Source organism: Bubalus kerabau, chromosome 22 (assembly GCF_029407905.1).
Source record: "Bubalus kerabau isolate K-KA32 ecotype Philippines breed swamp buffalo chromosome 22, PCC_UOA_SB_1v2, whole genome shotgun sequence".
NCBI lineage: Eukaryota > Metazoa > Chordata > Mammalia > Artiodactyla > Bovidae > Bubalus > Bubalus kerabau.
This window is the reverse complement of record NC_073645.1, coordinates 51,918,567-51,935,856: the sequence shown is the minus strand read 5'-3', so window position 1 is coordinate 51,935,856 and position 17,290 is coordinate 51,918,567. Positions and strand designations below refer to the sequence as shown.

The 17,290-nt window shown below is 54.6% G+C and overlaps 1 non-coding gene across 1 annotated transcript; it reads left to right on the top strand.

Moving 5' to 3' along the window:
- Positions 1–10,624: 10,624 nt before the first annotated feature.
- On the top strand, positions 10,625–10,696 carry TRNAF-GAA (transfer RNA phenylalanine (anticodon GAA)). The gene has a single exon. It is a non-coding gene; the product is annotated as a tRNA-Phe (tRNA).
- Positions 10,697–17,290: the final 6,594 nt, after the last annotated feature.

The window sequence follows — 17,290 nt, the reverse complement described above, 5'->3', positions numbered from 1 at the left end:
GACTTTACTTCTGAATACACTGAAACTCTAAATTCTAGAAATTCTACTTGAAGAGTTCAATTGTTATCCTGCTAAAGAGCAGTAAAGCCATATTTGTCCAGGTTTCACGCCAATGCCATACTCCCAGGGGGAAGGTACCACACTCCCTCCTCCAGGCCCAGAAGCGTGTGGCCCTGGGGGCCAGGTTAGCAGACTGCCCCTGTTGTCTGCTACCAGGAGTGGGGGAGGATACAACCCACGCAACATCCTGGGAGGCTGTCCTTCCTTGGCCATCTAGCGGTCACCACTGTCCCGGGACGATGTCTGCTGGGTCCCTCCCCCACGGCAGCCCCGGCCAAGGCCGGCTCCCCACACCTCCTCCCACCGTGAAACACAAGCACCCAGCCCCCTGGAGCCCCACATGAGCCAGCCTCTGAGCCAGGACATGCAGAGGGCCCCAAGAAGGCAGACCAGTGAGCGGGACAAAGACATTAACCAGGAACCCATCGCAGCCCCTCAGAATCCCCAGTCCAAACTTCCCTGAAAACGTCACCAATCTTGAGTCCAGTCCAGCATTCGCTCCAAAGTGAACAGCTGAGAAATGAGTCCACTTGCTTAAAGCACAGGTGCCTACAACCATGACTGCATCCGGCCCACCGGCTCCTGGGGCACGGCGCTGGGGCGGCTGGGGGATGGCCAGTCCACTGCCTCCTGGGCAGGGCCTGAGCGGGGAGGACCTGAAGAGGAGACCAGCCAAGTCCTGGTCTGTTGCCAAACAGAGCGGCTGCTCACAACACACAAAGGAGCCCCAATCAGGAAGGACGCAGAGCCCGCCAGGGCAGGAGCCCGCGGACTCGGGTTTAGTTTCCTGCATCGTCCTATTGACGGCCAGGACAGCCTGCTCTCACAGCCCCAACCCCAGGGCAGCTGGAGAAGTCACGCCCCAGTCCTGGTGTTTGCTTTTGCACAGAACACACAGACACACATGAGAGCTGGGGGTTCAAGGGAGCCCACTGTTTGACTTGCTAACGGCTCCAGCCTGCTGTGGGTCAGGGCCCTTCACCGCCTGCCACGGCAGCCCTCTGCCGAGGGCACAGAGCAGTGCTGCTGTTCAAATAAAAGCGTGAACGCTGCATTGAAACTGAAAATTGAAGTAATCAACGTAGAAGCCCCGATGGAAGCAGACCGGGCGTGCTTTTCACCCACAGACGCTAGAGAACAGCTGGTTAAGAGACTGGGGGCCAGAAGACCAACCCTGCTATTTTCTGTCTTCATTCTCATTCTAATGCCTCACTGTTGGGAGGCAGCCCGAGAGGTCAGAGGGCACGCTGCGGCCTTGTTTCACGGACTGCAGGTGGGCCCCAGCTGGACCAGAGCTCGGGAAGGCGCTGTGTCCATGACTCTGGACGAGGCCAGCAGGTGCCAGGGCTGCAGACAGAGCCCCTGCCTTTCTTGGGGCCAAGCATAGGCCAGGCTCCACTCCAGAGAGAGACAGAGCAGAGGCTGCCGGGCCGTAATGAGGTGAGCCCGCAGCCCTGGTGCCACCCAAGGGCACCTCACGGGTTTGCTGGAAGGTCCCCAGCAGGCAAGGGTCTGCAGAGACCACCCTCCGTGTGCCCACACCTCCGCCCCCGTCTCCCCCAGGACCCGCCAGCCGCCCCAGCCCCCTCAGCAGCACCCGCCCGTCTGAGCAGAACCACTCACCCTCCTTCCCTGCCCACCAAGGCCTGCAGCCTGCAAGGCCAGCCACAGCCCACGGGCCCAGCGGTGCAGCCGGATTTCATGTCTGGTGGCTCTTGTAGTGGAGAGGGGCTGGGCTGGGGAGAGATGTCAGTCACAAGCCCTTAAATGAAGCAAACACTGCAAAGAAAAAGGGGGTCAGCAGCTTCCGGCAGGTGAGCCTGTGAAGTTGGACTCTACTGTCTTTAATGGGAGCAGAGTTGATTCGCAGTACTCTGTCAGCGTCGGGTGTGCGGCAGGGTGGTCTGGGCACACGTGTGTGTCTGTGTGTATCTGCGTTCACTCTCTCCGTTGCGGGTTACTACAGTAAGCAGTGTACAGTAACCAGATAGTTTCCTGCTGTGCTTTGTGCCAGGTCGATTCAGGCGTGTCCGACTCTGTGGGGCCCCCCGACTGCAGCCCAACAGGCTCCTCTGTCCAGGGGATTCTCCAGGCAAGAATACGGGACTAGGTTGCCATGCCCTCCCCCAGGGAATCGTCCCCACCCAGGGACAGAACTCCCGTCTGTTTACAGCTCGTGCGCTGGCAGGCGGGTTCTTCACCTCCAGCGCCATGTGGGCAGCCCGTCGTCCCTGGGCTACGCAGTGAAGCCCCTTGCTTGTCTGTTTCACGTACAGTCATGTGCCTCTGTCAGTCACACAATCCCGTAATCCTAATTTATCCCCCTCTAGCATCCCCTGTGGCAACCATAAGCTGGTTCTCTCTGTCTGCGAGTCTGTTTCTGTTTGATAAACAGGTTCATTTGTACTATTCTTTAGATTCATAATTTATGAATCTAAGGTAATGAATCCAACCTAAGTCGTTCATTCATGTCACAACTCAGGACGTGCACGTGGTGTCACATGGAATTTGTCTTTCTCTGCCTGACGTACTTCCCTTAGAATGATCATCTCTAGGTCCATCCACGTCGCTGTACATGGCGCAACGTCTCAGTTTTTATGGCTGAGTCATGTTCCATCATGGAGAAGGCAATGGCACCCCACTCCAGTCCTCTTGCCTGGAAAATCCCATGGACGGAGGAGCCTGGTAGGCTGCAGTCCATGGGGTCGCTGGGAGTCGGACACGATTGAGCGACTTCACTTTCATTTTTCACTTTCATGCATTGGAGAAGGAAATAGCAACCCACTCCAGTGTTCTTGCCTGGAGAATCCCAGGGACGGGGGGAGCCTGGTGGGCTGCCGTCTATGGGGTCGCACAGAGTCGGACACAACTGAAGTGACTTAGCAGCAGCAGCAGCACGTTCCATTGGATTACTCGGGGAGGAGGGGGGAGAACCGTGGGGAAGGCTTCCTGGAGGGGCGCTCAGCTCTTCCCTTACTGGAATACACTTGCTCCCTCACTAGTCTGCTGCGCCCAAGCCTGCCCCAGGGAGGCCAGCCCCCGCCCAGCTAAAGGTGTGAGGCTGGCCTTACAGAACCACAGCCCTTCCCAGGCACCACCCGGTGCCCTGGGAGCCTCCTCCCAGGGATCTCATCAGAAACAACTCTCTCTGCTCTCTGAGCTTCCCCGGGGGTAAAGGCACCTGCTGGTCGGGGGCAGTCAACTTGCGCACCTGAAGAGTGCTCCCTGCCCCAGGGCCTTCGCCCTGACGACCAGCGGCGGGAGGCAGAAGCTCCTCCGGGACAGCGCCAGCACTTTCCACACCTGCCGCCAAGCAGGGCCAAAGCCAGCGCATGGTGTCACCAACATCCCCGTCTCCTGTATTCACAGAGGTTGTAGTATCTACATGCCTCTGCTGCTGCTGCTGCTGCTGCTGCTGCTGCTGCTAAGTCGCTTCAGTCGTGTCCGACTCTGTGCGACCCCATAGGTGGCAGCCCACCAGGCTCCCCTGTCCCTGAGATTCTCCAGGCAAGAGTACTGGAGTGGGGTGCCATCACCTTCTCCATACATGCCTCTTACCTTCACATAAAGCACTTCAGAAAAAGCAAATTGCCCTTGACAGGGGAATTCTAGCTTTTGAAAAAGAGTCATCCAATAATTCAACCCCAAATAGCAGTTCGGGGCTTTAAAAAAAAAAAAAAAACCTCACTTTTAAATATGTATTGAGTTTTCGTAAAGGCTGCTCGCTCTTACCACTATTTTAAAATTATTTCTCCCTGAAGCAGGAAGGGAAATTTCACCAGATGCAAATGTCAGGACACCTGAACTCAATAAATTCTTTCCTATTATCCTATTCCCCACTTCCTCCCCTCAGCCTGGCCATCACTCCAGCTGAGAATTAAATAAAATGAGAATCATCACTTCCTTATGCAGACTCGCTGTGGCAGGAAGCTTCTGGTAAGTCTAATGTATTATACCTTGAAAAAAAATCTTACAAAAAGCAGCATAACCATCAGAGCTGCTAAATTTTCCCCTGGAAAAGGAAAAACACGCATTTCAGAGTAAGTGGTGTATTTTCTTCCTTCTCTCTAGCTTGAGATCCCCCTTGGTAAGAGTCAAGGGAACAGAATTCGTGCACGCACACCGCTCAAGGATCAGTCGATTTTCTGGAGGCCTTTTCCTCTATAAGAGAAGACGACTGTTTGCTCTAATCATTTTGGATTTTTTGCCTGACATAACGCTCGTTTCCTCAGGACAAACTAAATAACCAAGTTCCACGAGCTGAGCGCGTTTCATAGCGCACGAACTTGACAGGGAAGGGCACTTACGCCTCGGAAGCCTGGCTTCATCCATCAGCGGACGACGTTTTAGAAGCAAACCAGCAGGAAAGGCTAGAAAAAGGATGCACAGTTTACTTACTCTACGGGAGGAACGCAGAAGGCTCTTATGGATCAGGAATACTGTTAGTTTTGGGACGTGCTTAGAAAGCCGGGCGAGCCTGTCCAGAAAAGCTGGGGTCTAACCCAGGGGTGGACGGGAAGACCCCGGCCACCGCAGGCAGCACAGCGCACCCCCCACCCCCACCCCACCCCCAGGCTCCACACAGGCCGCTCTCAGGGCACCTGCAGCCCTGCCTGGAAGTGACACCACCTCCACCAAACTACGGGCCAGACCTGGTCACACAGCCAAGGCTAACTGCCACCAGCCTAGGCAGCATATTAAAAAGCAGAGACATTACTTTGCCAACAAAGGTCCATCTAGTCAAAGCTATGGTTTTTCCAGTGGTCGTGTATGGATGTGAGAGTTGGACTATAAAGAAAGCTGAGTGTTGAGAAATTGATGTTTTGAACTGTGGTGCTAGAGAAGACTCTTGAGAGTCCCTTAGACTGCAAGGAGATCCAACCAGTCCAGCCTAAAGGAAATCAGTCCTGAATATTCAAAAGAAGGACTGATGCTAAAGCTGGAGCTCCGATCCTTTGGCCACCGGATGCAAAGAACTGACTCATTGGAAAAGCCCCTGATGCTGGGAGGGATTGGGGGCAGGAGGAGAAGGGGATGACAGAGGACGAGATGGTTGAATGGCATCACCGACTCGATGGACATGAGTTTGGGTAAACTCCAGGAGTTGGTGATGCACAGGGAGGCCTGACATGCTGCAGTCCATGGAGTCACAAAGAGTCGGACACGACTGAGCTACTGAACTGAACTGAGGCTTCCTGCGTCCTCTGCCCCTGGAGGGCACGATTCCACAACGTGAAGGAGACGCTCCTCCTCGAGGTTCTTTTCACTTGAACTGAGAAGCCTGCATGCCACAGGGCCCAGGTTGTCCTCCATTTCCTAGTCTCCAGACCTGGGAGTGTGTTTCATCGAGGATTCTGGAAACCGTCCATCACGGTGAAAAGTTACCCAAATCCTGGGGAGGGATGTGTCCCCGGCACTCACTGTCTCGTAACTACAGCATAACGGTGCCAGGTCCACTGCCTTGAAGCGGGCTGGGGCAGTGGGCCAGCCCAGGTGGGGGCCCAGGCAGCGGCTGTGCCCACTGCTGCACCCAGATGGCCAGCTGGGGAGCGGGTGCCCACACGGCCCCACTGGACTAGCACACGTGGACCATCAGGAGCTGGGTTCACTGGAATCCAGAAGAGGTGAGGTCCCGCCAGGCCACAGGTGCCTCCACAAACCGTCTCGAGGTCTCGCCCCTCATAGCAATGGACTCCAGTCATCTGTCCAGCAGTCAGACAAGCTCAGGAAGCTCCGGTCACGGCTCCGAGGGCAGAGCCCACCTGGTCCTGCTGGGAGTTTTCCCTCTCCCCCAGCCACACACCCCGTCACGAGGATGACCATGTCCCCAGCCTGCCCTCCTTGGCCTCTGGTTCTCCATGTCTTGCACAGAGAGGAGAAGGACTTGGGTTTCATAACGGGGAGACAGGAAAGCCAAAAGTTAAAAAAAAAAAACACCTTGGACTCAAGGTCCAAAAAAAGGAAATCCAAGGGGGCCCACTCCTGGATTCCTCAGGGACTGCAAGTCCCAGGCAGGTGGGGAGTGACATGAACAAGCTTCCAAGATGAGGCAGAGGACAGACAGAACCCAGCCCAGGGCTGGTCCACAGACGCAGGTGTGGGTGGAGAGCAGGGGATGGCCCTGCTCTCGTCCTCCACTGACCCTATGTCTGGCCCCGCTCGGAGAGGTGGAGAGGGGTGGTGTCCCACTGCACAGTCTGCAAGGAGCCCGCTCCCCCTTGGAGACAAGACCACCTGGCCTCGAGCTTCACTGTGATAGGGGGTCCCCCCCAGCCCAGCCCCTGGGGTCCTCACCTCTCTTCCAGCTCTAGAGCACTCCCTGTCAACTTGGTTAAACCCCCAGAGCATGTTTCATCATTTCCATACATCACCAGTGCAAACGGATGCCTCTCACCCCATGCCTACGCAGAGTGAAGTCTCCCCCCAGGTTTTCTTTTCCTGGAAGATGTGACTCACCCCGCCCTCCCCCGCCTCCCCCCACCGCTTCGCCAGACTCTCGGAGCTGCCTCTGACAACACGTCACCCACTGTTTAACCACCTGCTCAGTCCCCATCACTCCTGTGTCTGCACAGCACCTCCGACCTGGTCCTCCCTTCCTTCTCCATCTCAGCACCTCACCCGCTCCCACCCAGCTCACTCTTCCATCAGCACTTCCCCACTGACATCTACCCAACCCCCACCCCCCAGTCCCCGCCTGCCTCTCTGGGCCCTCCGTCCTATGAAGAGTCTCCAGGCTCCCCCTCCTAGTCTCTGAGCTTCTCTCCGCTTTTCCCAGGCTCTCATCTCAGAGCAACACCAAGAGGCCCGGCCAGGTTCCCTGGATGGCCCCACACTTCAGGCTTTGCTCAAGACACCCCTGAGCCTGCAAAGTCCACCTCTGACATCCACCACCTGCCAGCCCACCTCCAGCAGCGTGACAAGACAGGCACTAGCTTGGCCTTGTCTTGGGAAGACAATGGTGCTCTGTAGTTGTTCTTCAATTGCTAGTGAATTTGCTCAGTCATGTCCGACTCTTTGCGACTCCATGGACTGTAGCCCGCCAGGCTCCTCCGTCCATGATTTTCCAGGCAAGAATACTGGAGTGGGTTGCCATTTCTTTCTCCAGGGGATCTTCCTGACACAGGGATCAAACCCAGGTCTCTCACATTGCAGGCAGAGTCTATACCATCTGAGCCACCAGGGAATCCCCCTTCTTTAGTTGCTAAGTGGTGTTCAATTCTTTAGCGACCCCATGTACTGCAGCCCACCAGGTGCCTCTGTCCATGGGATTTCCCAGGCAAGAATATTGGAGTGGGTTGCCATTTCCTTCTCCAGGGGATCTTCCCAACCCAGGGACTGAAGTGTCTCCTTGGTTGGCAGGTGGGTTCTGTACCGCTGAGCCACCAGGGAAACTCCAGAATGGTGCATGCTGCTGCTGCTGCTGCTAAGTCGCTTCAGTCGTGTTCGACTCTGTGCAACCCCATAGACGGCAGCCCACCAGGCTCCCCCGTCCCTGGGATTCTCCAGGCCAGAATACTGGAGTGGGTTGCCATTTCCTTCTCCAATGCATGAAAGTGAAAAGTGAAAGGGAAGTCGCTCAGTCGTGTCCAACTCCTAGCAACCCCATGGACTGCAGCCCACCAGGCTCCTCCATCCATGGGATTTTCCAGGCAAGAGCACTGGAGTAGGGTGCCATTGCCTTCTCCAGGGGATCTTCCCAACCCAAGGACTGAAGTGTCTCCTGGGTTGGCAGGGGGGTTCTGTACCGCTGAGCCACCAGGGAAACTCCAGAATGGTGCATAGATGATGTTATTTTGACATGTTGGCCAAACAGGAAACCCAAGGACCACTGGAGAATCTAAAGAGAGCTTCTCAGGTGAAGACAGGGCTCTGGAGGACTCCGTCCACCTGAAGTATAAGCAAGAATCGCCCTTCACATGCAGAAGACGGTGGGAGTGTGCTTGTCTCCGCCCTTACACGGGGGAAGGAGATTTTCCCTGAAAACCATAGGCCAGTCTGCTTCTATGTCTGCTGCCTGAATTGCCTCTATTCTTCATCCAAAAAACTTCGAGCAGAAAATTTAGATTAAGTTGGTGCCTCTTGGCAATGCTGCAGACAAGAGAAAGAGGTAAATGTGGAACCTCTCTGGAGGAAATCAATCTCGACACACCTCTCAAAGAATCCCCCAGTGTCGAGGGAGAGGAGCGGCTTGTCTTCCAAATAAGGAGATCAATCTCATGAGTGAGAACCATCCAGACCAATGGAGGCAGGCGGACAAAAGCTGATCACAGCTGATATTTTAAAGAAAAGAAAGAGAAAGACAGAAGCAAAGAGCAGAGTTGGAAAAAATAGAACCCCTAGAAGTGAAAAATAGGTGCTTAAAATTAAAAACTCAAGGATCTCCACATCCAAAAAGATGTAGAAGACGTGCAGGTCCTCCTGCTAAGAGTGACCACAGCCCTGGCCACTGGGTTTGAGGCCAGGTGAGGAGGTGCCAACGGGCAGGGCTGGCCGGTGCAGGGCTCTAGGAGATGAAGGGCATCGGGGTGATGGGCTGCAGCCCCTGTTTGCTGCCGACATCCAAACTCAGTGCCAAGCGAGCCAGTCTCCTGGAAACGCCAGCCAGGGGTGACGGGGAGCCCCATCCAGGGCTGCCCTGCAGGTTAAGGGCCAGGAAGAGGGCCCTTCAGGATGGAAGACAAACTTCTGGTTATCAGATGGGGGGCAGCGGGGAAAGGGGTAAATGAGGGGTTTGAGATTAGCAGATACAAACTGCTACATACAAAACAAACAACATGGAGCTACTATGTGGCTCATTCAGTGTCCTGTAATAACCTGTAATGGAAAAGAATCTGAAATGGAACACACACACACACACCACACACACACCACACACACACACACCACACACACACACACACACACCACACACACACACACACACACACACACACACACAGGAGGCTTCCCTGGTGGCTCAGATGGTAAAGAATCTGCCTGTGATGCAGGAGAGCCAGGTTTGATCTCCGGGTCAGGAAGATCCCCTCGAGTAGGAAATGGCAACCCACTCCAGCATTCTAGCCTGGGAAACCCCATGGACATAGGATCCTGGGGGGCTACAGTCCATGGGGTTGCAAATAGTCAGACACAACTGAGCAACAAACACTCACTTGGATTGTGTGCGTGTGTAACCGAATCACTTCACTGTATACTTGACACTAACATGACATTGTAAATCAACTATATTTCAGCTTTTTATTTTTTAAAACAAGCAGAAAATGGTTAGACAATAACAACTCTTCTCCAAGCACAGGAAAGACCCCCACCCCCTCCACCCTCACTCAAGCCAGCAAAAGCCAAGGGGGGGATCAACTTCCGCCCACCCTGGGCAGTAACCTTCCCTCCCTGCCAAGAGCATCAGAGGAGACCCAGGAGAGCTGGGAACTCTGGCCAGCATCCAGTAGCTACCCTCCCCCAGCCTGCACTCCCATCCTCTGCTTTCCTCAACCCTCTGTGGTCCTCTCGTGGGGACCACACAGGGAGACATGATGAGGGTCCCCCACAGTCCACCCCTCACCTAATGAAGCATCAGGGGACACCCAGTCAGGATCTGGAACCCCAGCCCCACGCCACAGTCAGGAGAAGTGGTCCTGGGAGTGATAATGGAGGGGGGAACCTGGGGTTCCTTCCCCTCCTATAACAGGACACCTCGTCCCATGGAGTTGCCTGTGGTCATTTCAACTTGACTCTTTGGAACTAAATAAGTAACCCAGCTCACACTAAGGGGAAGGGGAATTAAGTCCCAGCTATTAAAAGGAAAATCAACCCTGAATATTCACTGGAAGGACTGATGCTGAAGCTGAAGCTCCAATACTTTGGCCACCTAGGTTGGGAAGATCCCTTGGAGAATGGAATGGCAATCCATTCCAATATTCTCGCCTGGAGAATCCCATGGATAGAGGAGCCTGCAAAGAGTCAGACATGACTGAGTGACTAACGCTAAGAATAAATATAACCAAATATTCACATCTCTTGTGGGGAAAGTTATAAAACTTCATTGAAAAGAAATAAAGAAGACCTGGGAAGTGGAGATGCAAAGCATAGCCTTAGAAAACCTCAGAGGCCCAGAAGACTCAACTCTTCAAATAGGTCTACAAGTCTACCCAAAACCCCAGGAAGCCTGCCCCTAACATGGGGTTCGGAGATTTATTCTAAGTTGCATATGGAAGAATAAATGAGTAAGATGAGCCAAAACACTCCTGGAAAAGGATAATATGGTGATCAGGAAGAGGGAAAAGTTTATTGACCAAAGAATAAATTCTTGTGGTTCTAAGCCACCCAATTTGTAGTCATTTATTTCAGCAGCTCCAGGAAATTTATACAGGGGCATGTATGTCTTCACATCCTGCTTTGTATGCATAACATGTTAAAATAAAACGAACCCTGTGCACCCCTCCTGTCCTTCCGGTCAGTGGCCCAAATGCCGCCCTCTCACCACCACCAGCGCCCTGTACTCCACAGTCACTTTTTAGCCCATGTTTGAAATGCCCCTATTTTGTCTTCCTCTATGAATATGAATAGGAGTTCCCTGGTGGCTCAGATGGTAAAGCATCTGCCTGAAGTGCAGGAGACCCGGGTTCAATCCCTGGATTGGGAAAATCTCCTAGAGAAGGAAATGGCAACTCACTCCAGTATTCTTGCCTGGAAAATCCCATGGACGGAGGAGCCTGATGGGCTACAGTCCATGGGGTCACAAAGAGTCAGACACGACTGAGCGACTTCACTATGAATATGAATAAATGCATTTAATCTTCCCTCCTTAAAAATACTGACCAAGCCCTTGGCAGCCAACACATCACTGAGAGCAGCAGCGATCAGTCCATATCCCCGGATGAACGGATGTCAGCAAAACCCGACAGGAGCGGCCCTGGGTCAGCTGAGGCCCTCGTGCACATCAAAGCGTCCAGCGAGCCACCGCCTGACTTCCAACTGAGCCAGAGGGAAGAAGACATGGGGGTTTTCTGGGGCCCTGTCCAGCCTGGGTGCCCACCTGACCCCACAGAGCAAGATTCCTACTGGAAACTCGCAAGTTCCCCTTGGGAAATCTACTCTGGGGAAACGGGCAGATCTGGAATCAAAATTATTTTCTGCTCAAATTTGGCGGCATGTTTCTTGGGCCTGAAGTCACCGTTTGTTAACACAGGTCAGACAGGGAGCCCGATTTCATGGCAAGACTGACGGGCACCATGACTTCATTTCATGAGAGAAAAATCTCCCCAACATAAGTGGTGAACGTGAGTCCAGCGCTCACCCCCTTTCCCTAAGCAGACGGGTCACGCGGGCCCCAGCGTTCTGCATCATCTCGAATCTGCCGCAAGCTCACGTTTGGGGTTCCAGGCATTTCTGTCACTCGACAGTAACTGTGCTCAGTCTTCGCAGGGACTTAAACAGCGAGGAGTGACTGCATCTGAACACCCTTAGGAGATGATCCCAAAGTTTAATCATGCAGAGTCAGCCAACCAAGGAGCACCACGTTTAGCGAAATCTCGATGGCTGCACTTACTGCATGTTCTGGTTTTGACCCACTTAAAGAAAAGAGTAACAGGAGAGAAGCATGGCTGCGTCCATACAGGGAAATGATGCCCCAGAGATTAACATCTGCAGTGGAGATGATGATTTCCGGCAAGAGAAGAGAAAGAACCAGAGCACTCAGCAGGCAGCGGGCATCTGCTGCAAGTGCTTCACGAAATGTACTTCATTTCAGCCTCGGGAAAAACCCATGAGGCGTGGGCTGCTGACGTTCCAGCGTACAGCTGAGGAAACCGAGGCAGGGTGAGACAGACCCCATGTGAGGGACTGAGCCGGGGTCTGACGGGGCATCAGCCCTGAGCCCTCACGGGTCTGACCCACACTGGGTGCTGCCAACAGCCTGGGGCACCACGTCCTCCCAACGCGCCTCGGGCCCATGGCACCGGAAAGCCTACGGCCATTGGAGGAGGAGGCAGGCCCAAGCCAGCCCAGCGGCTCAGATTGAACCGTCGCCTCCTGGAGTCTGAACCATGACTGGAGGCAATGCAGCCTCTTCCTGGACCCAGTCCCAGGGCAGCGCCTCACTCTGGACTCTTCCACTCACAGAACACCCCCACTGGGAACCACCCATCACAGCCTCACACACGCAGATGCAACTCCTCCAAGAAAGAGCAATCCCTCCAGACCTGGGCCCAGTCTTGCTCATGAGCAACACAGACACCACTGGACCACCGAGCTCTGACTACTGCAGTCTCGTCACTTACACTGGCCCTTCCTGGGAGCAAAACTCCATCTCACCCAGGACAAATGAGTCTTGTGAGCTTAGGACAAGTTTTGGCACAAAGAAGGAACTAAATTTACCATCTTGAATGAACAGGATCTCGTTAAATTCTTGCTGTATGAACAAACTATTCCATGGCTGATGGAGAGAACAGTGGAGAACAATGGAAATAGTATCTCTTTCCTCAAGATCACTTCAGTTCAGTTCAGCAACTCAGTCTTTGCAACACCATGGACAGCAGCATGTCAGGCTTCCCTGTCCATCACCAAGTCCCAGAGTTTAATATACATTGAGACAAAAGCCTCAGCTGGGGGCTTCCCTGGTGGTCCGTTGGTTAAGAATCCACCTGTCAATGCAGGGGACAGGGGTTCAGTCCCTGGTTCAGGAATATCCCCCATGCCATGGCATGCCTAAGCCATGTGCCAGCCACTGTGCGAGGTGCCCTAGCTCCTGAGAACCACACCGCTGAGCCCGCACACCCTGGAGCCTGTGCTCTGCATCACGAGAAGCCATCACAGTGAGAAGTCCTCCCACCGCAGCTGGAAGCAGCCCATTTGCTGCAACTAGAGAAGAGCCTGTGGGCAGTGACAAAGACCCAGCGCTAAAAGCAAAAATAAATATTTTTGAAAAGTCTTGGCCTGGCCGCCAGGCTGTCACTGGGGCATGGCGCACAGGGCGAGTGCCGGACGTGCCACAGACCCTTCCTGAACCCCTTTGCAACCCTAAGCTGGACCCAACTGCGGTTCTAAAGGCAGTGACTCCCCACAGCCTCCCGGGGGCCTGACCCCATGCAATCCTTCATCCCATCAGAGGTCACATCTCTGCTCTACCCCCAGGATGCCCTCAGCGCTCCCAGAAAAACCAGGAAATCACACCACTGCCCATATCCCAAGGGCGCTCACCAGCCGGTGTCCACCCACCAGCCCTGCCTCCCGCCCACACGCCCCACGCCCCTGCCCATCCCCGCCCAGCTCAGTGAGGCCACCTGGGAAGCAGAGGTGCCCTGGGCTGGGCAGTGGCCACCAGCCTCCCACTCCCGACACCTGCTTCCAGGCCTCTCTGAGCCGCAAGGAGGGGAGGCGATTAGGTCAGCTGGGCCAAGGCAGCGAATGCTCCAAGCCCCACTTCTGTCACAGGTTTGGAAAGAACCGGGCCCCCAGCCTCCTGAAGTGGACAAGAGCCACGTGCCCTGAAAACAGCGTCCTCTGCACGGCTGACCTGGAAAGGGCAAAGTCGGGACCAAGTGCCCAGTACTCACAGTGGGAGTGTGCATCTCCGCAGCATGGTGGGAAGTCCACAGGAGGCATTGAAGTGTCCTGCAAAATGAAACAGAAAATCGTTCTATCATCCAAGCAAACCACTGTCATAAACAAATTGTAATGACCTAATATGTTTATTGAAAGCTGAATTTCCTGCCTCTTCAGCAAGCTCTCCTGCCCTAGGATCTATCATACGGTTCCAACAGGCTGTGCTCTGTCCCCGCCAGCAACAAAGTGGTAATAGACACACATCATCGGATTGCGTGACTGTGCGAGTGATGTGATTTACTTGGATAAGATGCCATCAGTAACTCATAAATGGTACCGTGGAACACAGTATTGCTTCAATTCCTAGACCCAAAATCTAAGGAAACTCCGAGGGAAGTTCTGGATGGCGGTTTCTGGTACACAGGGATTCTAGAATCGTGGGGGGAAAGGCACAGGGGCTGAGATGTTGCAAATTGATTTTAAAAATCCCTCTTTTCCACGCAGTGTGCTAATGAAGCTGTAATTCAAAGGGTTGTTTTCTAAATGAATCTGCAGAAGATACCTTTCTCCCTCTTTACCCTCCTTTGACCACAGATGGAATGTGAGTGGGACAGGGTCCAACACCTGCCAACAGGCTCCTCTGAGAGCAGCGAACCTCTGCAGACAGGCCAAGGCCCAAACATGAGCAAGTGGTGAATGAGGGTCCAGCCAGCAGAGGCCAGGGCGGCCCTGCTGGCCAACGCCAGCAAGCTCGCGAGCCAGGCCCCGTGTCCATCATGAACCAAAGCCGGGGCTGCTCCCGGGGCTGGAGCTGGGCCCCAGGACCACACCGGGCGGGAAGCGTCTGACCAGGGTGGAGCTGCCGATGAAGGGGTCTTGGGATTGTTGCTGTTGGAGAGAAGCAGCACTGAATGGCTGGTGGTCATCGCATTTCACGGTGACACTTTCAAGGTGGGCACGCCAGCAAATAGTTGATGGCGGAGCAGACCGCCGTGGAGCATGTACCTGAAGGGAGGGCTCGCCAACGGTCCGACCTTTTTTGAGTCAGGGCTGCCTGTGCCAGCCCAGGGGTGGGCCTGGGTGGGCTCACTCTGAGCAGCACCCCAGCCACTCCCCTGGGCCTGGAGGCTTCATATAACTACAGAGGGCCTTCTGGGCTCCAGATCCAAGGATTTCAGTCCCTGCAGCAAGGAACAGCGTGAATGTGTGTGCCCAGCCCTGCCCACAGGATTCCTGACAGCTATCGGTCCAGACTCTGAATCCCACTGATCAAGGAAGAAGCTGCCCTGCCACTGCCTTCCAGAAAGTGAAGTCAAGTGAAGTGAAGTGAAGAAGTCTCACAGTCATGTCTGACTCTTTGCTGCCCCATGGACTGTAACCTACCAGGCTCCCCGTCCATGGGATTTTCCAGGCAAGAGTACTGGAGTGGGTTGCCATTTCCTTCTCCAAAGTGAAAGCGAAGTTGCTCAGTCGTGTCCGACTCGTTGCGACCCCGTGGACTCCACCAGGCTCCTCCGTCCATGGGATTCTCCAAGCAAGAGTACTGGAGTGGGGTGCCGTTTCCTTCTCCAAGAGCCCCTGCAAACACGGCCAGCTCGACGGCAGTGCAGAGGGGCTGCTGCTCCCCAGGAGAGACGACACCGAGGGTCTTGGCAGCTGAGAACGCAGCTGAACGCGCCCCCAGGGAGAAGGCACAGCAGGGCCTGACCACACCCAAAGGCTGATCCAGGACCCTGCTGGGCGCTGCAGCCCTGCCCACACGTACCCATCTGACCTACTGCCCGGGCCACCTCGGCCTCCTCACTGGTCCTGTCGGGACAAGCCGTGTGCTTCCCACAAACCCCCATGGGGTCCTGCTGCAGGGAAGTGCTTCCAGGTCAGTGGCCCGACCCCAAGAAGCCCACCCACTAGGTCTCCGTGATGCTTGGTTTGCCCCATGGGGACGCCTGCTCCTTCAGGGGGTACCGAGCTGCTGGCTCTATGGGGTCTGAGCCCTGCCCAGGGCCAGGCATGCAGCAGGCGCTCAAGGAGCAGCAGCCACACAGGCCACCCTCCTGGGCGATGGGGCAGAGGCAGGGGCAAGCTTACTTCTCCGCTGTGCTTAACATGAGGAAGGTAATCAAACGTAGAGAGATAGATGAGGACCACAGACCGCTGTCTCCAACTTAAATCTTCAGTTGCCGTTTGTCAGAAAAGCACATTTGTCAAGTTCATAACGAGTTTGCCCTTTGGAGCCGGTCACCTAGCAAGCCTGGCTAGCTCTCTGATGGCCCTGGAGAGCAACCGTACTCCTGCACATGTGCACGCACTCATGGATACAAATTCACACATGCACACACACGCACAAATGCACACATATACAGACACGTGAGTGCATACATAGACATGCACGTGTACACACGTGAACACAGATAGTTATCCACACACACACAACAGGCATCACACAAGGATTCATGTAATGACACACAAATACATGGACCTGCACGCACAGTCACACACAAGCTTATGTGTGCATGTACATGTGCATGCATGAACATGTGTGTGCTCACTCCTGTGCCTGCCTAATTGTGTTCCCATGGCTGCACACATAAACACACAAGTGCACATATGAGGTGCGCAAACATACGCCTACACAGCTACACGTGTGCCCATGTGTACACACAAATACAAGCACACGTGTGTGCTTATACACATCTGCACACCTGTGTGCATACGCACACACACACAAAGGCCTCTGGTAAAAGTGCCTTCTTGTGACACAACTGTTGGGATCGCGCTGGACAGGCTGGAACCCAGGAGCAGGTGCAGGCTCAGAGGACTCTCCTCTGCCCTCCACTGAGCCCCCCGGCCCGCCTGCCCTCCGCTGAGCACCGAGGCCCGCCTGCCCTCCGCTGAGCCCACCCTGTACCCCACAAAAGAAAAGAAAAGCGCATCGAGGTGTGATTCAAACTAGAAAACGCTTCTCCTTTGTTATCTCCAGGCCAGGCTCTATTTCTCTGTCCACATGGTAATCTATCTCAGCTCTGCTTCTCATAGAAATATTCAAACCCACCTGAAAGGGGAGAAAACAGCCTAAGGCCACGGGCAGACCCGTCCCTCGCAAACTCACCGCCTCCCTGGGGTCCCCCCTCCCAGCAGGTGAGTCGGCTGGGGAGCAGAATGCAGAGGCACACACCACGCCCAGCCCCTCACGACATTTAATTAACAATGGTCATTAGCTGACACCTGGTCCAGATGAACCCTGGACTCCAGCTACAGCGGGTGCACAGCCGGCCCAGGCTCTGCCTCTTGCCCTCTGACCCTGTGAACAGGGGACGCAGTTCTCATCGGCTTCGGGCACCCCGCAATGCCTGGCTTCATCAGAAGCTTGAGGAACAGAATCACTGGTATTTGGACTCCAAAACATCACCCTGAAAAACAGAAACGTTCTGCAGGCATCGATCTGTGAGTTGAGCGAGCAGCTCTTTGAATAGTACCTTCCATTAAGTCTGAAAGTCTCATTTTTCAAACTCTTGTTTTTTTTAAGCTCTGCTTTTAGCTCTAAAGGACAGCACTTTGCCTCTGGAGTCGGAAGCAGCCTTGCCGCACGGGGTGCTTGCATTCCCCAGACGGTGGACGGTTCTGCCCACCCCCGACTCCAGCCTTCCTTCCCCACCGTCCCTCCTCCCCCCAGCCCAGAGGAGAGGCTCTGGGG